The following is a 6,251-nucleotide window of genomic DNA, read 5'->3' on the forward strand; positions in this document are numbered from 1 at the left end:
GCACTGGATTGGAATCCATGTCTGAACTTGGTCCTTCCTGTACAGGACAGCTGGAACATTGCCTTTTCTTACACTTTAAAAGGAAGCAATAGGGTTGGAGGAGTGAACTCAGGGGTAAAGAGCCTGAATAGCCCTGTTAAAGTAGTACTGGGTTTGATGCTTAGCGAGAGAGAGAGAGAGAGAGAGAGAAAGAAAGAAAGAAAGAAAGAAAAGCTATATGGCTCTAATATTTTGATAAAGACTCTTGTAAGCACCCATCCGTCAGGTGCGTATTTAGTGTTGATTTTATGTGAATAAGCAGCATTGAAAATTAAGTGAAGTCAGATTTCCTTGTCATGAGGGCTTCTCTTAATGCCCACTACCCCTAGGCAGTCACTAAGAAAATGTCCATACTGGGAGGAGGTAGGGGACAATTTCCTCTGCTCTCCGAGGATTCTCTAATTGAGTTTATGAAACAAACTGAAAGTAGGCAAATCACCAGGAGAAAGGGATACAAATTTATAATGGTAAAAAAAAAAAAAAAAAAGTCTGACATTTCCTAGATGTAATTACAAAGGACAGAGAGGGGAATGGGGAGAGATAAGGGAAGTTAATCCACATTTGGATTACCAAGAAAAAGTTGATCCACATTTTGGAATTTATGTTAAAACCTTGACTTAAAATCCCTGGTGGCCAACTTCCAGGTGCCACAATCTCCTGTTTATGTCTAAACACTCTGGACTACAAATTCCAACCAATCCAGCAGCAACAAGCACATCTCCTAATAGATTTCTTTTCCTATCCCCAAACTTTCTCCCCTTCACAATTATCCTGCCTCTATTATCTGTAGCCAATGTAATTTCAACATAAACAATCTATACTTTCTTCCCCCATATTTTCTTTATATAAATGCTCTTGGCTTTTCAGTCTGGTAAGTATTCCCATCTGCTAGATGGGTGCTAGAAAAATCCCCCATGGATACAAAGGGAGAATTTAGTCTTTTGGGGGATACTTGTGATCTATAGTTAGTGGAATCCTCGGGTGCAGAACCTGTGGATACAGAGGCACAAATACATAAATACAAATATAAAATAAATCAGTAATCATTAAAGTGAAAGGATTTGTTGCTTCGTTAGTGTATGTTGCTTCATTTCCTTAACCCAAGCCATTTAATAGAAAAAAAAAACATTTAAAAATTATTTAGCACAATACAATGAGTAGACAGGAGCAACATGCCATCAATAAAGAAAAGATTCTAAGTGTGTTTATGAGACAGACAGAAGGCAAATTGATAGTCTTCCTACCAGAAATCTTACTTGATTTTTTACAAGTCTAAAGTATTTTTTTAACTTCCTTGGTTCATCCAATAGAAAAAAATAAACATGACCCATTATTGCTGGTTTAACTTTGCATATTTCTTCTTTTAACATTTTTTTCCAACAGCTATTTATTTGTATTTCCTTGAATTGTCTATTGATTTCTTTTTCTCTTTTAAAAGTTGGAATATTTGGGTATTTCTTATTACTGCATTATTATAAAAGAGTAGGAATTATTTGCCCATTAATTATATTTGACTTTTTAAATATAGTTTCTTGCAGCTGCTTCCCAGTTTTCTATTTGCTTTTCAATTTTATTTGAGGAATTTGCATTTTCAGTTACTAAAACAGGAGAAACAGTTTTGGACATTTATTGTACCATGTCTGGGGTTTTGAAAACACTTAAAATGATAAGGTGGTGAACCAATTCACAACTTCATGGTGGGAAAGCACATTCTAAATTCATGCTGTACACAGTTACTATATCAAAAACCAGTGATTTCCAATAATATCATGTTTGATACCTAAATTGTACAGAAAAATTAAACTTATCATCTTCTCTTTCAACCTTTTTAATTGCATGACAATGTTCAGATTTTGAATATCCCATATATCATAAAGAAATAGATTTAACACTTTTAGATTTTTTTGGACCTTCAATTTGACAGTATCTTTCATTTTTTAAATGAATGCAATTATCTTTGGCTTTGAAGTGTGATAATTCACTCAAAACTGTACTTTGAAATTAAAGGCTTTTCAAGACAGTTGTGGGCAGCTGGCTGGTTAAAGTGGGATGTTGATATGAGGAATAACTTAATTTAACCATTATTGTTTTAAATATAGCACATAGATTATATTGTGCTTCTATGAGAAGAGCTATAAAATTATTTCCACTTTTTAGGAAGTACTAAAGGTAATGTGAAATATATATATGTTTTTCTGGACTTTGAAAAATTGTCTGCCAAAGAGGTGAGTTAGTTATATTCCCGGCCAGAGTATTAGTTGTAACAAAGTTTTGGGTAAATCAATTAAACAAACATTTTGTGTCTCAAATCTTTATTTGTAAGATAATGTGGAAAATATCGTGTCAGTTTTATTTTTAGAAGAATGATAACTGGGAATTTTTTTTTACTGTATTCGCAATTTCTACATGGACATTAATTGGATTAGGTTTCTGCTGTTTGTAGCTAAAATAATCCAGACTTCTTAAACTACAAACAGAATTTACTGTCTCACATATTTTATTCAGAATCTCATTCAGTGTCATTACAAATTAGTCTTTTACTTTATCTCCACTGTCTTTTTCTCTGTGTTGCCTTATTCTCAGAGAAGTGAGGCAGCCAAAATAGCTCCAAGCTTGTATCTAATCTGCTTGGTCATCTTGTGGAAACAGGAGACCTAACACTGTTAACTTCGAGGAAAACATTGCAGGAAGAGGCTCTGAGCCAGCTGTCTGTTGATAGAACCATCACTGTGGCTAAAGGGATATGGTTACTTTGAATAGCCAAACCTAGACCTTCATCCATTTTTATTTCTGAAGCCAAGGAATGGCATCATGTGGAGAGAATGGGTTCCCTAAGTAAATGTTGAGGTGCTGAGGTCAGAAGAGGAAAGAGATACTGAGTTAACAAGAGCACCAGGCTTTCTTGATACCCAGCAGGGATCATGTGTTTCTATTTCCTCTTCCATAAATTGATTAGGAAATTCATTGGGATATGTTGCCCAGGAGTAAAATTTATTATAAACATTTGCAGCACAGAATATGTAATTTACCTTTTCTAAAAGTCTCATTGAAATATTATTCCAGATAAACTCAGCATGCATCAACTTAATACAAATAAGTGTTTATGTCACCTGCTAATGCAATAATCACAGGCTCCAGAAGCTCTGTATGAATGACAGGTGTGTGTTTGTGACTTCATTCATAACTCTGAAAACAGAATACCTTGAATCCTTGTGCCAAATCTAAGACCAGAATGAGAAAGATTGAACAGAATATGTTACCTAGAATCTTTACTTGGATTATAATAGATGGAAAATTCATTACCTAGCTTAAAAAAGTGTCAGATAAAACACTTTTATTGGGCTTCATGTTTCAGAAATTGGAATTCCAATGTTAAAGAACTTTAGAACTTCAAATTTCTATATTACTTTTGGTGTTTAACTTTCCTTTCCCTCCTAAGTCAGTCTAATTTCTCCAAAGTGATTCCACCCTAGTGGAACACTGAGCAACTGGCCTGAAAATCATTGATTCTGAGCATCATCTTTCCTTTCTGCTAATGGTGGTATTTGTATTGCATTAGAGGAACTCTGCATTATATATTGCATAGCCCAGATAATCTCCACATGTCCCCTGATGGATATAGCCAGTCACATCTGTTTGTCCCACATAAACCCACCAGCAATCTGATATTCAAAACACTTTTCATGTCTCAGAGTAGAGACTTCTGGGAATGAGGAGGGACATCTTTTTAGACTTTCTTTTAAAGACTATTATATAGGTCATAACAGATCCCCAAGTTTACCAGGGTCTGAGATTTTATTTTGACAATGAAATTTGTTCTCAGAGCATCCAGGGCACATTAACCCTTATTTATGGGCCACATTATCACTTTAAATCACCATATAAAGACCTGGTTTTCTTGCATTTTTCCCAGTGATATTTGGATTTTATCTGGTTTTTTTTTTTCACCTCTATGCAGTAAAATTTCAAGTGAAGAGTAAATATTTCTCTTTCTATAATGAGGTCCACAGATTTTTGGAATCTAAATGATCCAGAGGAAAATCAATCATTCCAATTTAGTTTTAACAAGAACCACCTTTATTGCCTATTGATTTCCATCTTCACAATCAGCTTCACATAAAGAGGGGAGATTGGACTCCAACATGAGTCCTAACTCTGCTGGCTTCATGAGCTTCTGGAAAAATCTATACTGCACAAACTTAAAAAAAACATTACATGGCTGGGGTAATGGCTCAGGGGTACAGCACATGCCTCACATGTGCAAGGCCCTGGGTTTGATCTTCAGCACCACATATAAAAATAAATAAATAAAATAAAGTTAAAAATATATAAAACAAAAAAAAATATGTAATAGGCCTTATATGCAAGTGCTTTTCAACATGACCCTGGTCTTCTTTTTCAGTCACATGTCTTACACCTGTCCCATAGATACAATCCTTCAACCATCCTAAACATGTACATCCTAAACATGTACAATGTAAGAATACCATATTTATTTCTCAGAGCAGAAGTTTCTGAGAAGGGGAAAGAAACTTTCAATTTAGACATAAAATACAGATTGCATTTCAATGGACAAATGTCTCAAAATTTTTTTTTCAAAAACTCCCAAGTAGCATTACTATCTTCCATTTCATCTAAACCAGAGAGAAAATATTACACAAATGAGATGCCATTCCCAACCCCAGATGTCACTCATGGATCACAACATCCTTTCTTCTGAGCTCAGATATCTGTCTTTTAAATATTGTGCTTGTTTATCTACTTCTTGACTGTGTTCCCCACTAGAATAAAAGCAGAGATACTTGATTTTTGTTGTTCATAGCATATCCCCAGGATTTAGAATGTTGCCTCATATGTATAGTAGATACTCAATAAAAATCTTACTGAATGAATGTATTTTAGTATCCTTCATAGCCAGGAACTACTGTCCAGCACTCTCAATCGGAATTCAAGAAGAAATCTATATTCCAGCTGCATTTACCACTTATCATAGGCTGCTGTTTCATTGTCATGAATAGATACTATCTCCCCATTACTAGACATCTAATAGAGTTCCATAGATAAATAATGTTAACCCTGAGTGAATCTTTAAAAAGAAAGGGAGTAGTTCACCATGAAACAGGCCAACAACTATTAGTTAATATGTTCCCAGTAGTGGCTTTGTAATGTGTCAACTTGGCTGGGCTGATTTCTTTTTCTGTAGGTTTCTGATTTGGGTGAACCAAATGTAAGATTCTGTTGTGAGATTTGGAGGGAGGAAGTGCACTAGAACTATTCAATGGCAAACATACATTGGCGTCTGTCTGCTAGCTTCCTCACTGGCACCAGGCAGATGCTAAAACTGTACTGGTTCCAACTTTCCCTGGGTCCTCCTTAAGCTCACTGAACTATTGGGCTAGATGTATGTATTTAACTTTGAGACCAAGGGCCCTAAATTCTGTACGACACACAATTTCAGGGTGACAGCCACTAGGAACTGACACGGGATTTGATTTGTCCTACCGATTTCCAGCTCTTACTTGGGGTTCCAGCTTATTCTTGTTCTCCTCCAGTTTGCCTCTGTCTTTTCCCAACTACCTGCCTTTTGGATGTCAAATCCCATCATTTGAATACCAGCATTAGTATTACAGACAATTTTACAGAGATTGCTTAGCCAGTTCCCACAATTGGCTAAGGCCAAATCCTTGTGCAAGTATCTATCATCTTTATCATCATAATCACGATCATTTACCTATCTACTCCACTTGAACTCTAAGGGAGACACCTACTAAATTCTAGGAGCTGAGTCAACCACCTTTATCTGCAGTGTTTTCGACAGCACTACATGTTACAGTTATCCCTTTGTTTCAGAAGATTCAAAACCACATATGCCTGATTTCCCAAATCTGCTATCTTTTCATCTCCATACAGTATTATAAGACTCAAAATGCCCTCAAAATATTTATAAAATAGAACAATGATGCATCAAAAATCAAATTAACATGATGCCACTGGCTCCTGCCAAAGCATTTTACGTATTGAAGCACATTAAAAAAAAAAAAAAAGATGATGGAAAACAAAACACAAACAGCAGACTATTTCTCCTCACTGAAGTCCATCTAGGAACATTTCCAATGTGAACTTTGAGAACTTGGATGGGTTTTGATTGAAACACCAATTTTAACATCAGCCTGGGCTCATAAAACTGAATGTGGGGTCTATACGATCTTCCC

The sequence above is a fragment of the Marmota marmota genome, unplaced genomic scaffold, assembly GCF_001458135.2.
Source record: "Marmota marmota marmota unplaced genomic scaffold, marMar, whole genome shotgun sequence".
NCBI classification, from domain to species: domain Eukaryota; kingdom Metazoa; phylum Chordata; class Mammalia; order Rodentia; family Sciuridae; genus Marmota; species Marmota marmota.